Genomic DNA, 24,779 nt, shown 5'->3' on the forward strand with positions numbered 1-24,779 from the left:
AGAGGATTTCAGGGTGTACTTCAAAGCCTGTTTATTTTCCCAGACTTGCCAGAAAAAAGGCTCTGAGGGGAGGTTTTGTGTGCAGGGGAGCAGCATCTCCCAGGGTGGTGTGAGGAGGATGTTGAGATGTTGGTCTGGCTGCTGACCCCCTGTCCCTGGTAACTGCTCTGGGTTAATCATCCCTGGCAAGGAAATGGATCTTCCACTGGGAGTTAAGTGCCAGAGTTAAAGCAAAGCTAAATCTTGGTCTTGGGTTGAAAATATCTGGGAAATTCTCACCCTCAGTTAGAGCTTGCTGGTGTTGCTGAAGAGCTGACCTCAACAGAAATTAAAATAAAAAAATTAAAATTAAAAAATTAAAATTAAAACATTAAATAAAATTAAAATTAAAATTAAAATTAAAATTAAAATTAAAATTAAAATTAAAATTAAAATTAAAATTAAAATTAAAATTAAAATTAAAATTAAAATTAAAATTAAAATGGGGTTTCGGCAAAGAATTTGAGGGTGGATGAATCCCAGCACATTTGAGAAAACTGATAGAGAAAGAACAAGAAATTCAGGATTCCCAAAAGAGCATCAGCCACACCATAAAGGGAACACTCAGCACTCTGCTCCACCTTCAGAGATGAATTCAAATTATTCACAAAGTTTATGCTGATTTGTTTCTGCCTCACCCTTGGTAAGAATCCTTGTCCTGCATGAAAAACTAAATGAATGCTACTTAAAGTTTTGCCTTCTTGATTTGCATTTTCTATGAGACAGTAAATTAAATTTATGCTAATCTGATACATATATTCTTCCCTGAACCATTAAAGGGGAGGTGGGGCTACACAGTGCAATAGTTTAAATAATTATGGCTGTCACTCACAATTATTCAATCTGTTGTATATTAAAAACCAAGTTGTAACTAGAAATTATCCTCCAGTTCCAGAAAATCTCACAGATGTTGTTGTGCTGATCAAAGTTCTTAAAATGTTGGGTATAAGATATGAGTTCCCTAGGAATGGAATATTAGAAGAAGCTAAAAGTGGAATCTTTAAGTTTTAAATGGTTGGCTTTGTTTTCATACTTTCCCAATAAGGTGCAGCATGGAACTGGAAATGACAGAATATTTTTAGGAATTATTTCATGCTCTTATAAATAAGATCTCATAGAATCCTACATTAATATGCAGGAAAATTTTGGGAACTAATGACACCCAGGTGACAAAGCTGCTCTGCCACTTCCAGGCTTGGCTGTACACATTTTATAGATATTCATATATATGTGTATATATATATATATATATATATATATATATATATATATAAAATCAAGTGACCTCCAACTGACATATTCTACAGCATATCACTGGACTGGAGAGCATCTTGTTCACCTCTATTTTCACTCCAATTCAGTTAAAAAAATCAATAACTTTTGGTGTGAACAGAATCCTGTCTCTGGTATAGGTGGCATTATCACTAAAAACATGTGGCTCTTTGAGTGATGTGACAGATCCTTTGAAATGCAAAGGTAAGACCAAGTTATTAAAGCTCATTTTTTCTGCTCAAGTATTTTTAGGCTGTGCTTGCCTTTGATTTCCAGCACCGAAGTAACAATATGGGCATCACAATAGAGGTCAAAGGCAAGAACAGACAAAAATCAGGTCTGAAAGTGTACCCAGGCAGATCCTCTGGTTCCAAATCCATCAATCCCAAACAGAGACCTCTGGAGAGTGCCAGGAAGATCCTCTGGTTCCCAATCTATCAATCCCAAAGCTCTGGAAAGTGCCAGACAGAGATCTCTGGTTCCAAATCCATCAATCCCAAGGCTCTGAACAGTGCCAAGCAGAGATCTCTGGTTCCCAATCCATCAATCCCAAACAGAGACCTCTGGACAGTGCCAGGAAGATCCTCTGGCTCCCAATCCGTCAATCCCAAACAGTGACCTCTGAAAAATGCCAAGCATAGATCTCTGGTTCCCAATCCACCATTCCCATAGCTCTGGAGAGTGCCAGGGAAAGATCTCTGGTTCCCAATCCATCAATTCCAAAGGTCTGGACAGAGATCTCTGTAGATCCTCTGGCCCCAAATCCATCAATCCCAGTGACCTCTGGGCAGTGCCAGGCAGAGATCTCTGGTTCCCAATCCCTGCATCCCATTCTCTGCAGGGGGGATGGCTCACTCTGATGACAATTGTTTGTGTAAATAAGGCTCAGCTCAGCTCTCAGCCTCAAATTTTGGTGTGCTGAAAGCAAGTCAGAGGATGGATTTTTGCAGTGCTTTGCAGCATTATGGTGATGCATGAGTTTTAAAAAATAGCAGGAGATGGGGAATGGAGATGGGGCTGATGCCAGCACAGAATTCCCAGCCTCTGCCCTCTGCTCAAGCTGCTCTAATGCTGGTGTGCGTAGCCAAAAGCAGTTTGGAGCCAAACTTTGAGTCTGAATCCACCGGGAGTGATGGGCTAATGGGAAAGGAGACAATATCCTGAAGCGGATGTGAGTGGATGCACTTCCAGCTGCTGGGGAAGGCTGAACAGGAGCTGCAGAACCCCACTGAGCCCTGCCCTGGCTGATGCTGAGCTGCAAAGAGATCTCAGCCCTTCCAAGATGGATTGGAGCTTTGGAGGGGAATGAGGAAGCAATGAGGTATCTGGGTATAATACTGCAGATTTTGTTAGGATTTAAACAAGCCCCTGCACTCCACAGTGGGCACGTTTTGCATGTCAGCTCTCAGAATTTGCTGCTAAATCTCTGTTCTGTGACATTTAGCATCACTCTGCTTCAGCAAAGGTTGTTGCTTTTTTTCCAGTGCCTTCCTGACCTGTCTTGAAAGTCAGCACTGCCATCAGTCTGGGCTGACACACAGAAAATAGTGACATATCGACTTTTACAAGGGGTGCCACAACATGAATAGATGAGAACTTGGCACTTGGATTTTCCATATGAAAGGAAGTGTCAACAAAACAGAGGAAAGTCCCCATACTTCACCCAGTTAATGAATCCCCCTTGTCCATGTGCATGCATAATTCAGTGCTCGCTGGAATGCATCTTCTGAGAGAAAAGAGGTGAACTAAATTAAAACTTTTAACCCGAAATTTCATTTTTTTAACATGAAAGCTCATTTCTTAAAATTATGAAGGAATGAAGTTAATTGGTTTGAGCTGTGTGTGGCTCTGGAAGGGGAGACTTGAGATAAATTACAACAATTTGCATTTTCTTGAAGAGTCAACACAGTGTTTCTTCTCAGAGCTTCTTAGAGTTTTCAAAATCATGAATTGTCCTTCTTTTTCCACTTTCTTGGGAGCACAGAATAAGTGAGACTGGATGAGACCTCAGGAGATCTCAAATCCAGCCTTGGGATCAAAGAAGCTCACCCAAGAGCTCTGACAAATTTATCCTGCACAGCATTTTTTATTTTTTTTTTTTTTTTACAAAAAGGAGGAATTTCTTGCCCTTATTACACATTATCCATAATTTTGGAGTCCTTTCATGTTCCTCACTGAACACAAACAATCCTGGGTGCAAATGATGGCCACACAAAAATCCTGTTGAGACAAAGGTGTGGCATTGGGGTGACGACCCCACCTTCACCTGCTGGGCAATCCCACATCCAGGAGGTTCCTCTGAGGGAAAAACTCCAGGTGACCATTCCTAGGACAAACCAACTGCCCTGTCCTGTTGGCCAGAAGCTTTAAAATTCTAAATAAAATGGCTCATTGGGACTGATTCAAACTTAAAATTTTAAAAAAGTTTACAAACTTCAGACAGAATTTGCAGAAGTGTCCTGAGTTTGTCGTGCATAACCAAGGAATTTCTATAAAAATCTCCTTCCCCTTTCTCAGCTGGTTTTTAGTCCCACAGAGCCACTCAGGGCTGTCATACCCCGAGCAAATCCAGAGTGAGAGCACTAATTGACTTTGGCTGATTAACAACTGACAAGTGCTCAGTGGTGCACTCAGCAGAGCGGCGCTGGCTCCAGAATTGCAAATGCTCAAATCTACCGGAGCTGTCACCAACTGGAATTTTTCTCTGGCAGTTCCAGTGCCGAGGTCAAGAAGGGAAGCAGCAGAGCAGCGTGAGGAGCAGCTCAGTTTTGCTGCACAGTTGATTCCTGGCCTCTGGGAACACATTTCCTGCAGTGCCCACAGACACATTTTCCTAACAGCACATCCCATAGCTGATCCCAGCCATACCATGTGCAGGTTGTTTCCTTTCAAAGGTTATCATGCATGGAATTATTTATTACTCTGTGGAAGTGTTCTAATGGAATAATGGTTGTCTCAATGCCCTAAAGCTGTAGGGTCATTTAAATGCAACTGTCAGATGAAAAGAAAAGCCACACGCTGCTTGTAAAACTGCAGGAATTGTTAGATTAACATTTCAGCCCTCTAAAGTAAGTGGATTTGAGAAATGAATCCAATATAGAAAATTGGATGTTAAGAACAGCATAGTTGAGTATTTATGAAATGTCACTTCCCCCTTAGAAATACAGACAAGTGGAGCTGAATATTTACTTTCTTCTCCCATTTCTGAGGATGGGTTTGACACCAAGTGGAGCAGAACTGCTGCAGTTCAGCAGCTCAGTGGGAAAATAAAGCTGGGGGGCATTTCTGTGCTGTACCAGCACTGCAGCAGCAGAATCACAGGATCACAGGGTCATCAGGGTTGGATAAGACCCCAAGATCATGAAATCCAAGATTTGGCCAATACCCCAATGCCCACTAAGCCATATTTTGAAGTGCCACGATTTTTGAACACCCCCAGGGATGGTGACCCTGGAATGACCTGAGGCCAGTTATTCCCATCCCATCCTTGTTCCCTGGGAGCAGAGCCTGAGCCCACCCTGCTGTCAGGAGTTGTGCAGAGCCACAGGGTCCCCCCTGAGCCTCCTTTTCTCCAAGCTGAGCCCCTTTCCAGCTCCCTCAGCCTCTCCTGGTTCTCCAGAACCTTCCCTAGCTCCACTGATCTTCTCTTGACATCCATTAGGATGGAGATCCACCAGTTTTAATTCAGGAAGAAAATTAATTGTTCCTAGGTGTAAAAAGTTGGGGAAAAGCTGATAGAGGTCGAAAAAGGAGTTTCTAACAACCAGCTCCTAAGTCAGGAGCAGTGCTGCAGGTGGTTAAAGGTGGAGGCACTAAACATAATCCAAAACCTTGGAAATATTACCATGTCCACAGTTTTTTTTTTCCTGATAACCTCAAGCAGTGACTGCTAGGAACAAGCCATGATTTTACTTGCCATTAAAAAAAATTTTTAAAAAAAATATATATTTTTGTTTCCGTTGCAGGAGCACAAATCCATTTGAAAATTCCTGGTGATCCCTCAGCATCCCAGTTCCTTGGTAACTGGCTGGTAACTACTTGCAAGCTTCATTTCCATACAAAAGCAAACTGGGAACAGCAGTCAGTGGTTTCCTGTTAATAAACAAACACACAAGACAAGATCAATTAGTCAAAATGATGTGACTCATTTGTCATTTACAGACGAGCTCAACCACACGAGGATTGTGCTTGTCATCCAAGGATTTGGCCTTGTTCTGCTCACAGCTCTTGAAAAAAGACATTTAAAATCAAAAACTCAATGATCTGTGCACCCACAGAGCCCTGATAGAAAGAATCAAGGGTTTGGCTGCTCGCTGTCTATGGGATGTATTTTCCTTCATCAGAAATAGCTGCATTACTCATCCCCACATTGTCCACATCCCTGCGAGAAATTCCAAATCATCCCTCAGCAATTCTCCTCTCTCTGATCTCTCTGGCACCTCTAGAAGAAGAAAAGCAACAAAATGAAAACCTTGAAGTGCTGGTGAAGCACTAAAGTGCATCCCCACCTTCAGGATCTGTCACAGGTTGGTCTGGTTAAACTGTGCCAACCAGCAAAACCTCCCTTTGGGTTGTCTTCCTGATCCCTGCAAACCTGGGATTCAAGGTGCTTCAGCCAGCACCATCCAAACAGATTTTGCTAAAAAATAAAAGTTTAAACTTCTATTAATGAATCAGGAAAAGAGAGGGATCAGGAGCCTGGTCAGGTGGGTGAAGAAACTGAAATGAAATCAATTCATTTGTTGGGATGTGAGGCAGCACAGGCACAGAGTTGACCTTGGAATACTGTCCTTGATGTCCTCCACACCCATGGAATAGAAGATAAGGGGAAACCACAGGGTCACACCCATAGTATTTATGCTGGTTTGAATATTATTAGCAGTATTAGTATTATTCCTGAGGAAATAACCCTTTTTTTTTTTCCAATCCTGCCAAGACATAGATCCCAAACACATCTATTTTCACTTTCTCCCCAGAGAAACAGAACAGCACAGAAATTTCATTTCCCAAAAGCCAGAATTTTACACGCTGGAAAACCTGACACATTTTTCAGGAAATCTTGGCGAATACTAAATCCTCAATCTTCAGAAAACATGGAATGCACAGAATCCTCCTGTCCTGGGCTTTCTGCTGCCGGGGGCTATGGCTGCGGGGTGTCATTAAAGCACAGAATCCCAGGGCAGCTTGCACAGGAGCCTCAGAGTCTGGCAAACAATTCCCTGAGAGCTGAGAGCTGCGGTGCCACCAGCCCCAGGCTCCCTGCTAATGGAGAGAGCGGAATTGCAAATGCAGAGCGGGTCAAGGGAAGGGGAGTTTGCTCAGAGCCTCCTTGGATTCCTCCTCAGATTCCTCCGAAGTTCTCAGAGCGGCCAGAAGACAAAGGCACAAATTGCAAGGTCAAGCTTTTTGCATCTTGTGTGCTCCCCAATAAATTCCAGCCAGGAAAGGACTGGGCAGTGCTGTAGGAACATTTTTGGAGGGTGGTACCACCTCTGTTCCCTGTTCCTGAACCACCTGTAGGTATAGTCTGTGATTCCTAAGGAATTCCAAGAGCCATGGACAGTCCCATCCTGAGCAGGAGTGTTTAATCTGCCCAGCTGATCCCCCTTGGAAATCAAATTAAAGTCCTGTTAATGTGGAGGAGTTTAGAGAAAATCTCCTGTTGGTGTTTACAGACTAAAGAGCAGAACTTAATTATAGACGACAGCCTGACTAAGGGCATTATATAATGAGGGAAAGACATTTATAGAGCCCATCTTAGAACTCCAACAGTAAGAACTTGATGATAGAGAAAATTTAAAAGGCCAGAAAATGCTTTAGGAAGATGGGAAAAAACAAGTGAAAAATCAGTACACTGAGATGTCCTCTGTTCCACTTCCTTTGTGCTCCCAAACAACGGGAACAAAGTTCTCTCACTGTCACATCTAGAGCAGGGTGACAGCAAACAAGGCAGAAATTTCACTTCAGGACCCACCTTGAATTATACAATTACTAAAAAATATCATTTTATCTCCTTAGCAACACTTGCCAACCACATTGAGCCATTAATGGCATAATTGTTCAACCACCACAACACTCTTTGCTGGCTTTGAGATATCAAAGAAAGAACAGGAACCCCTGCTAACAGCATCATCTAGCAGTGGATTAATTAAACAGAAATGCATGGAGAAAAATGCAGCTGAAAGCACAGAGAAAACATCTGGGATGTGGTATTTATTGTGATTATTCCCATTCCCCTTTTATTGGGGATTCCAGGTACAAATACCTGTCAGAGAAACCCCTGACCTTATCCACCCACGTTTTCACCCCTTCCCTGATAACACAGAGCTCTTTCCTCTGGCCAAATTGTGAATGAAAGAAAAGTGATCAAACAGCAATTAGGGCAGGATTATTCATTCTGGCAGTGGGTGACATGGAAATGTAAAAGAAAACCCCAAACCAGCTGTGGTGTAATGAAAACAATTAGGATATTATCCATGGTATCCATATCTTCGCATCCCATTAATACAATTAAAAGGCTGGATTTAGGTTTGGGAGAGCTCTGCTGGCTGCAGGAAGTGTTGGCTTTTCAGATGTAGAAACAAGTTCAATTCTTGGTCTTGTTCAAGGGTTCATTTGTGAGCCTGGGCTGATGTCTGCAGGATGGACCCTGTCAGCACCTCCTGCCACCAGGAGATTCATCCAAAATATACTAATTTGTAACTATCTTTTGGGATAAGCCAGCGTGGAGATAAACCCCTTGAATTTGCCCAGAAATCTGGGAGCTGCTACTATCTTTGGGGTTTTCCTGTAGGATCTGGACTCTGTTCTTTCTTGTGGTGCTTTATTCCACTTCAGCTTCTCACCTCTCTTGGATATTTGGTCTTTTAGGGGGGTGAGTTTTTCCAGGCCAGGCTTTGTCTCCACCTCTCCTGCACGAGAGCTCCAGCCTCTTCCATCCCATTATCCCAGCCCCTCCATGGCTGTAGTAACAGTGCTGGGAATTCAAGGACCATCTGTCCAAGTGTAACTCATTCCCTGCCCACTCAGCTCCACAGTCTGTCAAAAACACCCAGCTTGGGAAAAAAAAAAAAAAAAAAACCAACAGAAACCTCCACTATTAAAAGTGCCTGAATTAGCTGGATCTCCTTGACAGAATTGGGTTGAGGAATGACTGCACTGGGGAGGTCTGGAGGGGCAGAAACTTCTGCTGTGGCAGCAGCAATGGACACTTGTGATGGTCAGGAGACAGAGGAGGTTCTTCCCTGCTGTTGGAGCAGCATCCCAGCATTCCTGAGATCTGGGATGAGAACATTCCCTTGGAGAAGAACTGGGATGGTGAAAACTCTCTTTGCGCAATCCTTCCGTTTTTATGTTTCTCCATGGTGTGAAAAAAAGAGAATGCTTGGGCTTCCGGACGCAGATGGAAAATTGTCCAAGCATTCTTACTTTGAGGCTTCAAGTCAAAAAGATAAAACATTTTAAAAGTTCCCTCCCCACAATATTTGAAGGGATAATAACTGTTAAGGGGAAAACAAAGCAAGGAAACAGGCAGATCCATCAACAGGGAGCCCAGATCAGAGCTTTGAGCCAGCTCATTTTTCTATTTTTGAGAACAAATATTCAGGACTTTCAATACTTGCTGTTATAATGGGTATTCTCTTCATGTTTTTGGGGTTTTTTTTCCCCTTGCTAGGGACATACAGCTTTCTTTCAGCTCTCATTTCCAATTTTATTAAAAAATAATTTATTTTTCCATTTTCTGTTCAACAATGTCAATCAGGTTTTGCAGTTCTGCTCCCTTGCTCTCATAATACACCCAGCAGCAGGAATTCCAGAAGTGCCCAAGGCCCACTGGCAGCTCCCAGTGGTAATGTTTGATCTGTTTCAGGTGGCCTGAAAACTCATTTATAATCAAAAAACCAAGAGACACCTGCAATGGAAACTTATTCATTCGGAGCTCTTTGAAACAATCCTCCAGTGGGTTTGAATAGACTGGAAACAGAGGATTCTGAGACATCCAAAGCTGTTTTCCATTTCCTGAGAGCCACATGACAGGATTACCCTGGAAGGTCCTTTTTCCTAGGACAAATTCTGGTGCGCAGTGCCCACAGCTCCTTCCCTACTGCAGCAGTGGCAAAGGTGCCCCACTTCACTCATCCCTTGCTCCCCCAAATTCCCAGTGGTTTCTGCTTCCACAGGGGTGAAATTTTGACCCCAAAAATCATTGCCTGTGGCTGTGCTGGAAGGTTCAGCTGAAAACAAAAAGCCCACGTTGCATTTAAGAATCACAGAAAGGTTCGGCTTGGAAAGGAACTCAAAATTCATTTATTTCCAAGCCCCTAGCATGGACAATTTCCACTATCCCAGACTGCTCAGATCTTGAAGAGACAGACTCAGTCTGGACATTGAGAAGTTTTGCTTTTTGATGTTATCTAAACCCACCCACAGGAAAAAAAACCTCACATCCTCAATATCTATGTCCTACTGACTGAGTTTCAGATGAGGTTTGGGTGGAATCTCGCTGGGCATACACACAGCTGTGGGTAGCAGAGCATTTTCTCAGGCTGAAACATCAGAATTAATTCCTGCTCCTTCCTCCTTCCCCCTCTCTTGGTTCCTCACTCTCACTGTAACTCCAGGGCAGCCGTAAATTGGATCAGCGAATGATCCCAGTTTAAAAAAATAGAACCTGAAGGTTTGTTGTGCTCTGAGTTCCTTAATCCAGATAATTCCATCTGTCCTGCTCGCAGCAAAGCCCCAAACACTGGGATCTGCACCCTGGAGGCTGCAGCAGGACGGGAGGCAGGGCAGGAGGGAAAGGCTTCGAGCAGCTCTGCTGGCAGCAGAAATGTTTGTGCAGCCTCCCCCTGCATTTTGAACAGCCATTAAAGCCCCCTGATCAATGCAATTCTTAATTATTTGCACTTCAGTGCTTTATGCAGATAAACTCACCAGCACTCGAGACACTCCTGTCATCTGCTCACTTGGAAATTGGGGATCTGTGACACGGGAGCTTTCTCTCACGCTGAACCCAGCCACTTGTGAACAAGATTTAGTCTCCTCCTGAGGAAATCAGCTGCTTCTGGCCCTGGGTGCTCCTGCAAGTTGGTTTTTGGCTGCTTACAGGTGTCAGTTTGGGTACCCACAGGGAGCTTTGCTTTATTTCCACCCCTGGCAGTGCCCAAGGCCAGGCTGGATGGGGTCTGGGGCAGGGGAAGGTGTCCCTGCCATGGCAGGGCTGGAACCAGGTGATCTTTAAGGTCCTTTTCTACCCAACCCATTCTGAGATTCTCTGAATACATGAGGAATGAAAAATAATATTTCTTAGCAATCCACGCTGTTTCATCAGTAAAATAAACTCTAATTAAGACTTCTGGAAAAGGCAAAAAGTCTCCCATGATGCTGCAGCCCAGTTTTCATCCATACATAAAGATATCAACAGAAGTCATCCTTCCCCACAGGAGATTGTCACACAACACCAGAGGTAATGAAATTGTTTATGTCACCCCTGCTCAGGTCACAGATGGCCTTGCCCCTTTTTCCTCCTTAAATCAGCCCAAAATCATCACTGCTCTGAGCCTTTGGCCACTGCTGGGAGTTCCCACGTGGCACTGGAGGGATGGACCTGCTGAGGAAGCAGCTCACAGGGTAAAAATAGCTCTAAACCACATGAAAATGGATCTTTAGGGTTCATGCTGATAGGAGGGCCTGAAATCTTGCAAGAATTCTGCCTCCCCTGTAGGTTAAATCTGAGACCATCAAAATCACTTTTTATGCCAAATAAAAGCTTTCCTGTTATCACACAGGAAGAGCCTCTTCAGGAGCCATCGCTTGAATTTTCTTTTCTACCTAACTGTGTTTATCTTCAGGGTGATCTTCCACTATTGACCTGTTGTAAGGCATCCTTGCTTTCTGTCAGGACAATTATTTGCAATTACAAATGAAAGAAAAATATTTAAAAAAAAGAAGGTAAGACCCATCCTGTACTGTGCTTGCCTCTCTCATTTAACTCGTAATTGCTTTTATTGACAATTTCTTCTTCCTTCCCTGGAGTGGTGAGGTCATTAAGCAAATCTGCCTTTTTTCTGTACAAAATGATAATTTAACTGATTAAACCACTTGCACTGTCAATACACTTCCCTGAGACATTCCCATCCCACACACCACCCTGGGATTTTGCTTTCATCTGAAGACATTTCAGAGTGTTTAATGACAAATAGGATGCTATTGGCTTTCTCAGGTTTTTGTATCCATCTCTTTAGGAAATTACACTTCTTGTCATTAAAAATGCAACAGAGCTCTGTCAGTCACTTTTCTAAGCAGGTGTTATCAGTTTTACACTGTCACTTGCACATTGCACAAACATGGCATGCACCAGTGACAGGACTGAAGGGAGAGGCCTCGAGTTGTGCCAGGGGAGGTTTACATTGGATATTAGGGGGAAATTCTTCATGGAAAAGGACTGAAACATTTCATTTCATTGTCTCAGAAATGTTTTTTGCCCTGAAACAGGGGGCAGAGACAGCTGGGGTGCTTGGGGCAGGTACAAACCTCATTTTCCTTCCCATTTTCTGCTTTGGAGCAGGCAGTAAAGGAGCAGCAAGGCTCTGATGGTGTTTTAACACGGGCTGGAAAAAGAGAGAATTTCCAAGCCATCCTGTTGTCACCTTGCCACAGCGAGCCCAGAATATTCTGGAGATGCCTAAAGAGGAGCTGCCTCACACAGTTTCATCCTGCAGCCACCTTTCACTCATCCTGTGCTGTACTCACAGCTGAGGAATGAGCTGAGATTGGAGGAGTTTGGGGTGAACTGGGGGAAATCCCATGATATCCCATGGTAACTCTGTGATATCCCAAAGCAGCAGCCACCACAGAGCCACCCTCACCCTTTCCCTGCCTCCCCACCCCAGCACACCTTTTATTTTTATATCCCATTCATTTGGCCTTCAGCACCTGGAGCCTGGAAGTGACATTTTGGAAACATCTGCTCAAAAACCTCTTTTATTCCTGCAGCTGGGAAGTTCTCCTCAACTTTGCTACCTTTTTTCTTAACCCCAAATCTTTATTTCTGTAGTTCCCAAAGAATAGATTGCATGATCCAAGTTTCTTTTTTTTTCCTACTTCTATTTATATTCTTTTTTTAAAAAAAGAAATTACTCTTCCATTTTCACACAAAGTATTTAATGGAAGAGTGAAGTGAGCTCCTGTTCAGCTACTCCAGGAGTTCTGGCAAAGCTCTCAAACAAGAGGGAGGCTTATTAGATGCTAAATGAGTTTCATTTCAAATTGAAAACATTTTCTGTCTTGTTGTTTTAATTCAAGTCATTAGCAGTACCTGAGTCTAAATTAACTACATTTTCCTGAACTTCTGAAGTATTTTTAAACTCTCTTTCAAATTCCTTGATCTGAGTGTATCTCGTGTCCCATTTGTAATGGTCTGCTGTATTCATTAGACACTGGGAACCATCTGCTAGAAATTTGCCCAGAATAAACCCAGTTTGTGCAAGATAAGGAGGCATAACTCTGCCTTTCTCTGAGCTAATAGCTCAGATTTTGGTGAAAGGGTTGGAATCAGCTGCACTTGAGATTTTCACCCTGTTTTGAGAAGACAGCAATGGTGGTTAATTAAAATAAGAAGACATTTCTTTAGTCTCCAAAGAATATTTGTAAATCACAGATGAAATTGGAAGTAATTTATCACTGATGCTCTATGAAATTCAGCTGTAGATCCATCTGGCCATGGTGCTTTAGGAGGCAATATTGCTTGCAGGGCACTTTTTATTGCTTATCTCTCCTGAGGGTTATCTAAGTATTGCCTTGATTATGCTGGCAGCTCTATTTCAGCCACAAAATAATAAATGGCTCCTATTTCTACTGTATGTAATTCAGAACGAGGAAAAAAAAAATCTTTATTCATTTGTCTCCTTTAACTTTTTGCATATAACCTCTTCCAAGCTGGGTTTGTTATCCTTTAGGAGGCCGTGGGGGGTGTGGGCTCTGGGACATTCACCTGCTTTTTGTGCAGAGCCAAAATTAAATAACAGCAGAGTGGAGCTCATTTAAGAAATGAACCAGACAAACTTTTGGTCTGATAGAACCTTGAGCTGCATTTCTTAAGCTTGGAGTTGAATGGAAGGATTGATTGTGGATATATTGATTTTAGCACATTGAAATACGTTCAGGAATAGAGGTCATGCTTAGTGCTGTCGATGAACACAAGTAAATGACCCAGAAACATTTAGGTTTGTGCTTTTTGAACAGATAGAAGGCTAATCAGCTGAGTTTGAAGTCCAATTGGGGGTTGCACAGAGGTGGTAGCTTGGAAAAATACAAGTTTTCAAATTAAACATTGCTTAGATGCCAAACAAGTCTGGATCACAGAGTCTCAGAATGATTTGGGTTGGAAGGACCTTAAAACTCATCCACTGTCACCCCTGCCATGGCAAGGACACCTCCCACTGTGCCAGGCTGCTCCAGCCCCAGTGTCCAGCCTGGCCTTGGGCACTGCCAGGGATCCAGGGGCAGCCCCAGCTGCTCTGGGCACCCTGTGCCAGGGCCTGCTCACCCTATCCCAAAATCCCATTTAAAGTGACATTTTTCCAGTTCAAATCCATTCCCTGTTGTCCATTCCCTTGAAGAAGTCCCTCTCCAGCTCTCCTGTACCTAAACCAGTGAAGATTTGGCCAGGAGGGCTCTGCCAGGAGCTGCCAGGACCCAGTTTTACCCAATATCCCCTCCCTGCCCTTTCCTCCTGTTCTGCCCTTACAAGCCCTGCAGGAGATGTAAAACAGGGAGAACTTTATAGTGAAAGGAGCATTTTGATAGTTTTGACAGCAGAGAAACACTGCTGAGGTGGGTGCTCAGGTGGATTTAAGCCGAGCTTATCCCACACCCCAGTGAGAGCCTCTGTGACCCTGTGCTGGCACCTGGCTCCAGGTGCCCTCTGCTCTGGGCTCAGCAGTTCCAGGATGTGGTCCTGGTGCTCACCTGGACCTGGTTTCCATAGAAAACCTGCTCTGAAATGTAGCTCAGGTAAAGATTTTCCCCCTGCCTGCAGTTCAAGGGCAGGAATTGTTCCCAGAGGTCCTGAGTGCTGTTTACTGTTTTTCCTGCTTTTCCATTAGATGGATCTGACAACTCCTGTTGCCAGGGTTTCATCCCACTCGGAGCCAGACACCAGGGTTACTCACTGGGGTATAAAACACATTTTCCAGGGCCGGCCTCTGACCCACTGCTGTCAATGAGATCTTCCAATAAAACCCTCAGAAAAATCCAAGCCTTCCATTTCAAGAGGAGTTATTTGATTTTTAATTTCTAGCCATTTTCAGATATTACTAAAACAATCACTCATCTGCTTCCCTGGCCCTCCCCAACAAACCCCAGCCAAATCTGGTTTTTTCAAGTATTAATGCAGTGTAACTGTGTTGAAATCCCAGAGCAAGCCCAGGAGGGAATATCAGGAGACCTGAGGTCAGATTTTCTCCTTCCCAGACTGTTCACTTCCAGCTCAATGCTGTAGAATCAGATGAAAAATAGAGGTGTGATTTGTGTGCTCAACCCCAAATAAATACAGGGATGTGCTGGAATATTAAACTCCAGAGGCCAGAGGCAGTGTCAGGGATCCAGAGCAGAGGAGAGCAGCTCAGGAATGAGATTTGGGGGCAGTGGGGCAGCTCTGGGAGTGCTGGTGGGAGTTCCCCCTCTCATCCTGGTGTGCTGCCTGCTGATAAAGTGCCATTCCTTAGGAAAAGTCACGGAACAGCAAATCAGAGAATGAGAGGAACCCACTCGGGACTCAGGCTCTCCTCTGGATGCACATGAGCTCACATATGCAGTAACTAATTTTACAAGGGGTGTTACACACTGGAGAAGCCTCAAGTAGCTCTTGGATTGCTGCAAAGCAATTCTGAATATGCTCCTTTGAATTCCAGAGACCAATTTGGGGTTGGTTATATTCCAGTCCTTTAATCTTTCAATATTCATTATTATTTTCATGAATAATTTTTTGTACATCACTGAGATATGGGTGTTCTTCCTTCACCTGTCTCGACTTCCATGCAAGCGAAGATATTTCCTATTTTTTGGTTATTTTTCTATATTGCCTGTCATGAAACAAAAACAACCCAGGTCATTCAGACGACGAATTCCTCACTGTAAATAGCAAATATTCAATAATTTCAGGAGTCTGCCACAAACAGCCTTGTGCAGGGAGTGGGCCTTAGATAATTAACATCTTATTAACAGCTATTAATAATAAATACACCTGCAGCAATCCTGAGCCGATCACAGAAATCAGAAGCAGAAAAATCACTCAGTTACTTCAATAATTTATTTCCAGAGTTTCAAGCCACGAGTTCAGCTCACTGTTTATGATTTAGATAAGAGGAGTGGGAAAAAAGACATTTGGGGTTCTAATGGATCTTGCAAATGGGTTGAAACACCATTTTATTAAAAGATTTCTGTGAATGTGAAAATACTTTAATGTTACCATAGCTTTAATGATTTCAAGTGATTTTGCCTTTGCAGTTGGAACCACTGATTTTTAACATTAAATCTCCGTTTTGAGCTAAAGGAAAACAACTGTTTTCCTATCCCCATGATATAGAAAAGAAAAATTGCTGTGTAAAGCAGGAGAAATCGAATCTGGAAAAGGAGAAAGCAAATCAAAATAATCACAAATGTATTCTTTCTCAAAAATGAGATTTATTAGCCAATCTCTCAGTGTTATTAAGCTGGATGGAGAGCAGCAGCATTATTATGTTTTTCAGTACTGTTCAGGAGAGCTGGAAATCTACAGCTATGCAGAAATGGAATAGCACAGGGAGGAATTGCCACCTGAAATGATTCAGTGGGGTGGGGAAGGGCTGGACTGCATGGGGGTTGTGGGGAAGGTTGGTGCTCCTGCAGAGGGAGCAGGAGGAGGCTTGGGCTGGGTGTTTGTTGGGATTTCCAGGTGTCCCTCTGTGAATGAATGTCCTGGGTGGTTTGGGTGGAAGCAGAGACACCAAAGTGTCCCTGGGTTCCAGGGTCAGGTGATGGATTCTGCTCCTCTGGTGGCACCTGTGCAATTCCAGCTGCAACAGGAGTGTCAGATAACAGGGCAGTAAAAGATTCAAAAAAAATATTGGAGGGGGAAAGTTTCTCCAAATGGTGGACATGGAGAAGTGCTGAGATGTGTTATTGGGGCTCCTGAAAATCCCATTACATTTATTAATGCTGTCTTGCTATGATGGGAGAAAATAAAAAATTCGAGTTCTATTAAGTTCTTCTCTACAAAATTAAAAATCCAGCTGGGTAAGAGCTGTAGTTAGTACAGGCTTTAAAAAGGGAACAGGCACCAGGACAAGAGGAAGCAGCCTCAAGCTACACCAAGGCAAGATGAGGCTGGATATCAGGAAACATTTCTTCACCAAAAGTGTTGGAAAAGGTTTTCCAAGGAAGCACTGGAGCCACCAGCCCTGCGGGTGTTGAAATGATTAAAGGACTTAATGATCTTAAAGGTCTTTTCCAAGCTGAAGGATTCCTGCTAATGTCAGTACTAATGACCTTGTCCTCTCTAACTCCTGGGGCTTTTGTACTTCCCCCAAAACAACCTCAGGGTCCCCACAGGCTTGGTTTGAATGCTTTAGGGACAGATTTCCCTGCCTGCAACATCGTGAAGATAAAATCGTCTGTCTCAGAGAGAGATGTGACAGATCTCCAGGAGACAGATCCCATCCCAATGTCCACGTGAAAATCAATGCCATATCAATATGTTGGATTTCCTGGAGGAGAGTTTGGCAGCTGGAAGGGATGGGCCATCAAACCCAACTGCACTGGGTACACCCCTGGGAGTAGCCAAAAAGCCACTGATTGGGATTTATAGGATGATGTGTAGGACTCCAGGTCCTCAGGGCAGATTTCTGGACGTGGAAATGTGGGATTGCTCCAACACAACCCCCCGGAGACCAGAGGAAGCAGCAGAGCTCCAGGCAGAGCCACAGATGGATTAAAACTGGAATATTTCCCATGATTAAAGAACTCCAAAAGGCACCCAGGAGAGAAATGCTGCCCAGCTGAACACGGGGGATGTGAAGGTGCCGAGGGATGGATGGTGGGAGGTGTTGGCCAGGGGAGCAGAGCTGCCAAAGGCAGATATCCCTCAGCTCAGCCCTCATTCCCCAGGGTGCACACAAAATGGATGGATGTAGGGATTTCTTGACACAAACTCATACAGAAACACCAGCTACTGGAACCCGGACTACAAAAAATAAAAATAGGAAAGTAATTGTGCCTGGGGCTCCTCGCCAGGGCAGAGAATGATGAGAATGTTCTTGCTGTCTTGGAGAAGGGTGGGAATGGGGAGAAAGGATCCCCCTCCAATTCCAATTTTCTCTGTGGACTAAATCATTCAGCCCTTGGAGCGAGGTAGAAATCCCAGAGGAGCTCCAAGCAGGCTTTTGGGAAGTTTTCTTCTAGCTCTTGCCATGTGTGGCCCTTTCCTGCCTTCAAGGCCCCAGACTTGTGAGCAGTGTGATTTGCACACCTCTGACAGACGTCCTTCATCTCATCCCAATGAGATGCAAAACCAGAGCACTACATTGCAAATGGGAGATTTAATTAAAATGTTCCCCTTTCTAAAATCAATAATCGAGGCAAAATAGTTTCACTTCCCATTGATAGATCTGCTTTTCCCCTCATTTGAAACAAACTGTGAAATACACTTTCTAACATATTGCTTGCAAAAATGCTCCAAAAGCAAATTAAACCTTCTGGAAGGCTTTGATTCATTTTATATATTACATAGAATAACTTAACAGACATATTAGAATACAGCACAAACTAACATAATTAGGCACAGTTTCATGTATTGAGTTTGAAAGTGTGGAAGAAACTTTTTAAGCATTTAACTCATTTAGTAAAACTCAAGTGCTACAGAGCAAATTGCGAGTATTTTGATCTATATAGAGTTTGATTCCAAACTCTCAGCTCTCAGTAGAGCTCACTTTATAAAGTGACTTCTAATTTATATTCTGTGTTAATGTCAAGAAACTAAATCTGAAATCTAGAAGCAATTATGCATAATAAGGTGGAAACAATGGAATAAAGTCTGTCAGGTAATTTCAATCAAAATCCATAACACTGGTGCTATCTGAGCACTCTTCTTTCTGCACAGAGAACTTACAGCAGTCTTGCATTTTATTTATTTAAATTTTAATAATACCAGATCTCATGAGAGTTTTTTAAATCTCAGAATTAGTACAAGACCTTTAATTTAATTTTGTGGTTGTGGGTCTTAACTAGAATGTTTTAATTTCTGTGGGATTGTGCAAGTCCAGAGGTGGACTAGAACCCCTCTGGCACTTCATTCCCATAAATAAGATCCTGGCTTTAGGAAAGTTCATAATGAAAATTTGTCAATTTATCTACACACAAAGATTCAATCTACAGGAATTCTACTGAGAATTTTTCAATATTTGGGGCATTTCATTATGAAAAATAAGTATTGCATACTTAATGCATGAGAGCATTTCTCATTCTGACAGCAAAGAAAAGAGCTGGGAATAATGTTTACCCTACAGGACTGTCTCAGTGTTCCCACAGTGGTTCCTCTCTGTATTTGCCATTGAGAAGGGTGAAGGGTGAGTTTGGGTGTCTGCAGGGTAGGAGAAATTGTTTATTCTCCTCTGAATTGTGAATACACCACAATCAAGGAGTGCTTGGGCTTCACATGCTTGAATTGAGCCTGGAGTGCCAGGACACAGGGAATGGCTTCCCACTGCCAGAGGGCAGCAGGAGGTGGGATTTTGGGAAGGAATTCCTCCTTGTGAGGGTGGGCAGGGCTGGCACAGGGTGCCCAGAGCAGCTGGGGCTGCCCTGGATCCCTGCAGTGCCCAAGGCCAGGCTGGACACTGGGGCTGGAGCACCTGGGACAGTGGGAGGTGTCCCTGCCATGGCAGGGGTGGCACTGGAAGATTTTTAGGTTTCCTTCCAACCCAAACCTTTTCATGTTCTATGATTCCATTCATTCGAAACTGCAGCTCAATTTTACCCTCGGCCACAGGATGTCAGTTCAGTTTACACCTTGGGGCTCACAAATTTTCCTCTGCTTTGCAGACCTGTGCTCTTCTCCTGAGTCCTGCACCAACCAAATCACATTTTTCCAAAGGCAGGAGCCATCCTGAGGTGCTGAAGGGATCCAAAAGTCTTTATAAAAATCTGTAATCACGTTTCCCTTCACTACAGAGTGGATACAGTTTGCCTCTCTTCTCTAAAACCCTGATGCATGAAAAGAGAAAAAAAATAAGAAAAAGAAAAACAAGGTGAAGAGCACAACAATCAACCATGGCAAGTCTCCACGTTGTTACTTCAATGATGCACAATCTGTTTGCTATCTGAGCACTGTAAACAGACTAATATTTCCCGAAGTATGGGATAAATCAGCCATTTAGAAGCAGCGAAGAGAAAATGATGAAGCTCCGAGTGAGTTGTGAAGCAGTGAATAAGGATGTATTACACCACGGGAAACCATCAATATTTGTTTATTGTGTCAGTATGAGGAATAAATCTGTGAGATAATTTGTATTCTCTTCAGTTAATTCCACTGTTCCTGATGCCTTTTTGGGATTACCTAAAAACAGAGGCCAGGCAGAATTAAGGGAATAAAAAGCTGTTCTGTTTATTGAAGGGCCTGCAGGCACATTTAGGGCAGACAAAGCCCCCCAGGGTCTGCACCCAAAAATGGATGATGGGTCAGGGTTTTCACACTTGATAAGTTTGGTCCATTTGCATATTGGGAGTGAACCTTCCAATTACAACTTCAGGTAATGAAGCGATTGACCCCAAGTTTGCTCCCCCAACTCACTTTTGTTCCCATCTCAGGCCTGAGGCAGTGAGGTGTCCTTGACTGCCAGGCCTGGAGAGGAATTGTTGTGTCTGCCCAAACTGGGGAAGCAGCAGCTCCCACTGTGTGTGGAGTTCAGAGTTACACACTAAAGAGCTGCAGGAGTACAAATAGATGGAAAATGGAAAAGCTGAAATCCTGAGGCATCATGGGGACCCAGGCACCACCAAAGGGCCCTCCTGGAGGTGTCACTGCCACACTGTCACTGCACCTCTTTGTCTCCCTAGGCAGGGATTTATCTGATAACATTGAGATTCTGGGTGTTATCACCACATTCCAGAATGGGCTGGGTTGGCTTCGGTTGAGTTGGGTTCCTTGGAAGGGACCTTGAGGATTATCTCCTTCCAACCCCCTGCTAGGGGCCAACCTCCTCCCAAAATTAGCAAAGCTGCCATTAACAAATTGGCTCACTAAGTGTCTAATTGCCCTCACTGAGCTGCTGGTTTGACTCCTGATGGAATTTTTTAAAGCTGGGTCAGATGATGAGCTGATCTCCAGATGGTCCAAATCCCACTGATCCTCCATGGAGATCTTGGAGACGCTCAGTGCCACTAAAACCGAGCTTTGCAGGGTGACCACTCTGCCACTGAGTTGTTGTTGCTCTTTGGTCCTTTTATTATTCCCTCTCTATTATTTTTCCTGCCTTTAGTGAGATTTTCAGTTTCATTTTTGAGCTACAGAACTGATCTGCATAACAGCTGTTGGCTCACATTCCAGTGGAAGTCAAAATCTGGATGGCTGAGGGCTTGTAAAGAGAAAAGGTAGGATGTTGGAATTTGGAAGATTTACAGCTCTAATGAGCTGAAAAGGAAAAGATCTTACAGGTTTTCATGCAACCAACATGAGAACAGAATTAATTTTTCTTTGGTTGAGTGAATTGACCATTTTATGAAATCTGGGTGAGGAATCAGAGATAGTTAATTTAGTTTTCTGCTTCTCACAAATTCTTCTGCCAACAAATATTATCTGATTTGTTTGTTCATGAAAGGTTTTATCAAGGTCCTTTTAAAACACTCGTTTCAATATCCTGTTGTAAAGGGCTGCAAAGGTTAGGAGGGTTTGCTTTGAATCCCACTATTATTTCTTCATTAATCATCCAATTTTTGGCATTTAATAAATGTCTGTTTGCAGGAAAAAAAAAGAAGTTGGACTGGTTCTAGTCAAATTGGACTAAAGGTATTTCAGGAAGGCAAAGGAAGCAAACACTAATGTGGCACGAAATAAACATGGAAGCAAAATTGATCTACATCAAATATGTTATAGGAATCTTTGGAATAAATAGGGGGAAAGGAAATAAAATGTTTTCACTGTATTAGTCATTTATTAAATTGCAAATTTCTTTGTTAGTGACATTTAACTGTGGCTAAAGGCTTTCAATTCATATCCAAAATCCTTTGAGCTCCAAACTGCAAAATATTCCTCTTTCAATGCACGTGCAGGTAATTAAGTAGAGTGTGGAAAGTGGTGAGCTATGAGTAGATTTAATTAATTAATGGATAGGTGGTTTTACACTTCAAGGAGATAATTCAGAATGAAGCTACTCCCGTCAAACAAATATTGATGGACACTGAACTTTGGTTTTTAATCATAAATGATGCTCATTTCTGAGAAGGCAGCAAACAAGAAATGCTTCAAGATGGAGCTGCCTCCAAGGAAACCTTTGAAAATGAAAAGCTAACCCCAAAGAACAATTAGCAATAAATAATGTGTTATTTAGTACTTCTTTTCTTTATGACCCATGTGTCAACGAAGTGGGGTTTTCAATTGTTTCATTAATTGCAACTGTTTAATTAATGGATCTTACAAAAAAACCCAACACCCACATAGTCTGTGCATTGTAAATGATTCAGTGCAGATAATTTTTTGCCTAATTTTCACAATTCACCACTGGAACTTTCTGACAATACTGTCTTAATTTCATAGTCTTTCTGTCTCCTGTGAAAAAGGATGTTTTAAAGCAATGACATTTTGTTTCTTGGTGAAAAGAGTTGAGACATTTGTTTTTCATTACTACTTGTACATTGTAAAGTCAAACCCATTAGAAGCTCAATACAGTAAAGTCTAATTCACCTTATAAAGAACTCTTGGTCTCTATGAAACATCATCCAACAAGGTCTGCATTCTACAATAATTTTGTTTGGGTGGCAAATACCAAAGTCAGCCCTTCACACCTTCCACTGTCCCAGGCTGCTCCCAGCCCCAGTGTCCAACCCGGCCTTGGGCACTTCCAGGGATTCAGGGGCAGCCCCAGCTGCTCTGGGCACCCTGTGCCAGGGCCTCAGAACCCTCACTGGAAGGAATTTATTTCTCTAAATCTCTCCTGTTTTATCACCATCTGCCTGAGTAATAAGTTGCTTTTCCTCTTTTTGAGGATCCGAAGTCATGTTTCAGAGCCTGTTATGTTGAGTGTTTCCCAAAACCACAAACAATATTCCCAGCTTTCGGTTTCCTTGTTGCTTTTGCACAGAGATTTGAAACAACACAAAAATTTCTTTCAGAACTGTTTGGAAATCCTTCATTTCAGAAACGTTGAGTAAAATGCAGTGCCTGGGGACATCCATCTTTTTCCAGTGACCAGCAAAGTGTGGAGCATCCACACTTTGCACAGGAGCTGCCGACAGCTCCTCTCGTCCTCTGCCCTTCCACCTCCAAACACAGCCAAGGATGCTTCCCTCAAAATTGCCTGGAGACCCCACGGAGCAGTGCAAGAAGTGCTCTCCAGGTTTCTTGGCCACCAGTTTTTGATTTCCAGCTCAGCAGGGAGGAGCAGCACTGTCACAAGGATTGCTCACCCTTCACGAGATTTGGATGTGCTGAACTGAGCTCGTTCACACCATGGGGCTGGGCAAAGAACAGGAGCAGGCTCCTCCACTCCTCTCATTTCCATACTGAAATATTGAACTCCATATTGAATTTCTCCATTAAAGTAAAAAAAACAAAACAAAACCCAAAAAAACACCAAAACAAAACAAAACAAAAAAACCAAAACAAACAAACAAAAAAAAATAAACCAAAAGTCTTCCACGTTCAACCCTTCCAATCTCAGAATATCCTTGACCTCTACATACCTTTCCAAATAAAATAATTTCAAATTTCCTTACTTGTTTTCAGGTAATCAAGTGCATTATGTGTTCATTGGTTCATTTAAACCTCTGTACATTCCATGGAGTCATTTTAAGGCCAGTTGATTTAGCAGCAGTTAAATGTCACGTAAAGGGAGGGAGACAAGGACAGCTCCATTTGCTCTACCTGCACAATAAATGTACAGAACCTATAGAGGAGTTTAACAATAACTCACAATTACATCTAAACAGACAAAAGCAAATTCTCAAGGTCTTATCCTCTACTTGTGGAAATCTCTAAAGGACTTACTTAGAAATATAAACCAGAAGATAACAAGGAGTAAACAATGAAACACAAGGCAAATAACAAAGTGGGAAGAGGGAGCTGCCAGCATAGCACAGCCTGGGAAGAGGGATTAGAGCATGGACAAGACAGTGGGAGATTTCCATATTTTATCAAATATCCTTCAGTGACAGACAGGACTGTTGGGTACAAAACCTTGTGTAGAGGTTTTGTAGGAGAAAATAAATCTTTATTTTCTCTTTGTAGGAGAAAATAAATCACTTCCAAATTCAACCGGTTTGAATAAAAATCTTCAAATGATGCTGTCTCATCATCTATTAATCAGGTGCCATTGTTAAGAAGGGGTGAGGAAAAGTGGCTACAAATACTCTTTTTCTTCTCTTTCCTTTGGGACATATTAATGTAATCCTTTCAGGGTGGATGGAATACAAAGAACTAAAAAGTGCTCCCTCCTCCCCAGGTGCAGGGAAGTCCATGGTAATGGATCAGAGAGTTATTCTTTATGGACAGCAGATGGACCGGGATATTCCCAACTGAACATGAAATGGAATTTAACAGAGATCTGCAGATCCCTCAAGTCCCTCAGAGAAGCATTTGATAGCAGAGACATTGATTGGAGACCTGTCTGTAAACTTCTATTTGGGAAAATAAAAATTCCATTAAAAGTAATCAGTTATCTTGGGTTTTTCTCAAGCTTCAGGAAAACTTCACAGCAATGTTTTGAAGGAAAATTAACATTGTTTGCAAAAGAAACTTGTATGAAACTTTGGTGAAGCAGTATTTCCTCTTTATCTAATTGATGTCATCAAGACACAGACTCCATATTTTGAGACTTTTTGGGAAAATCAATGTGATTTGGCACCCACAAAAATAAAATGTAGATTTCCTTTATACTTGTGGTGGACAAACAGTCCTGAGGAGTCTCTGCAGGCATTTATTCATGGGAGCAGAGGTGCAGGTTCACAGCTAGGGACACCCAAGCTGGAAAATGAGGTCATTGAGTTTGTAGCCTCTGGAGCAGAGTCCTGCAGAGCCAAAGCTGTTGTGGACCTGAGGAGCTGCTCCATGGATTCACTCCCTGAGCCTGATCTGACTCCTGCCTGCGAGGAAACCTTGAGTAAAGAGAGATTTGGGAGGAAGGGGAGCAAATATCAAAGAACTATTTGCAGCATTTCCAGAATCCTTCAACATTGATCTTCGAGGGATACACAAGACACAGGAGAAGGCGCCGAGGTGA

At 42.8% G+C, this 24,779-nt stretch overlaps 1 long non-coding RNA gene across 1 annotated transcript; it reads left to right on the forward strand.

Moving 5' to 3' along the window:
* The first annotated feature begins 19,968 nt into the window (after positions 1-19,968).
* On the forward strand, positions 19,969-24,206 carry LOC135307401 (uncharacterized). Its single transcript, XR_010368121.1, has 3 exons — positions 19,969-20,096; positions 20,826-20,937; positions 24,003-24,206. It is a non-coding gene; the product is annotated as an uncharacterized LOC135307401 (long non-coding RNA).
* Positions 24,207-24,779: the final 573 nt, after the last annotated feature.

This window comes from Passer domesticus, chromosome 9, assembly GCF_036417665.1.
Source record: "Passer domesticus isolate bPasDom1 chromosome 9, bPasDom1.hap1, whole genome shotgun sequence".
NCBI lineage: Eukaryota > Metazoa > Chordata > Aves > Passeriformes > Passeridae > Passer > Passer domesticus.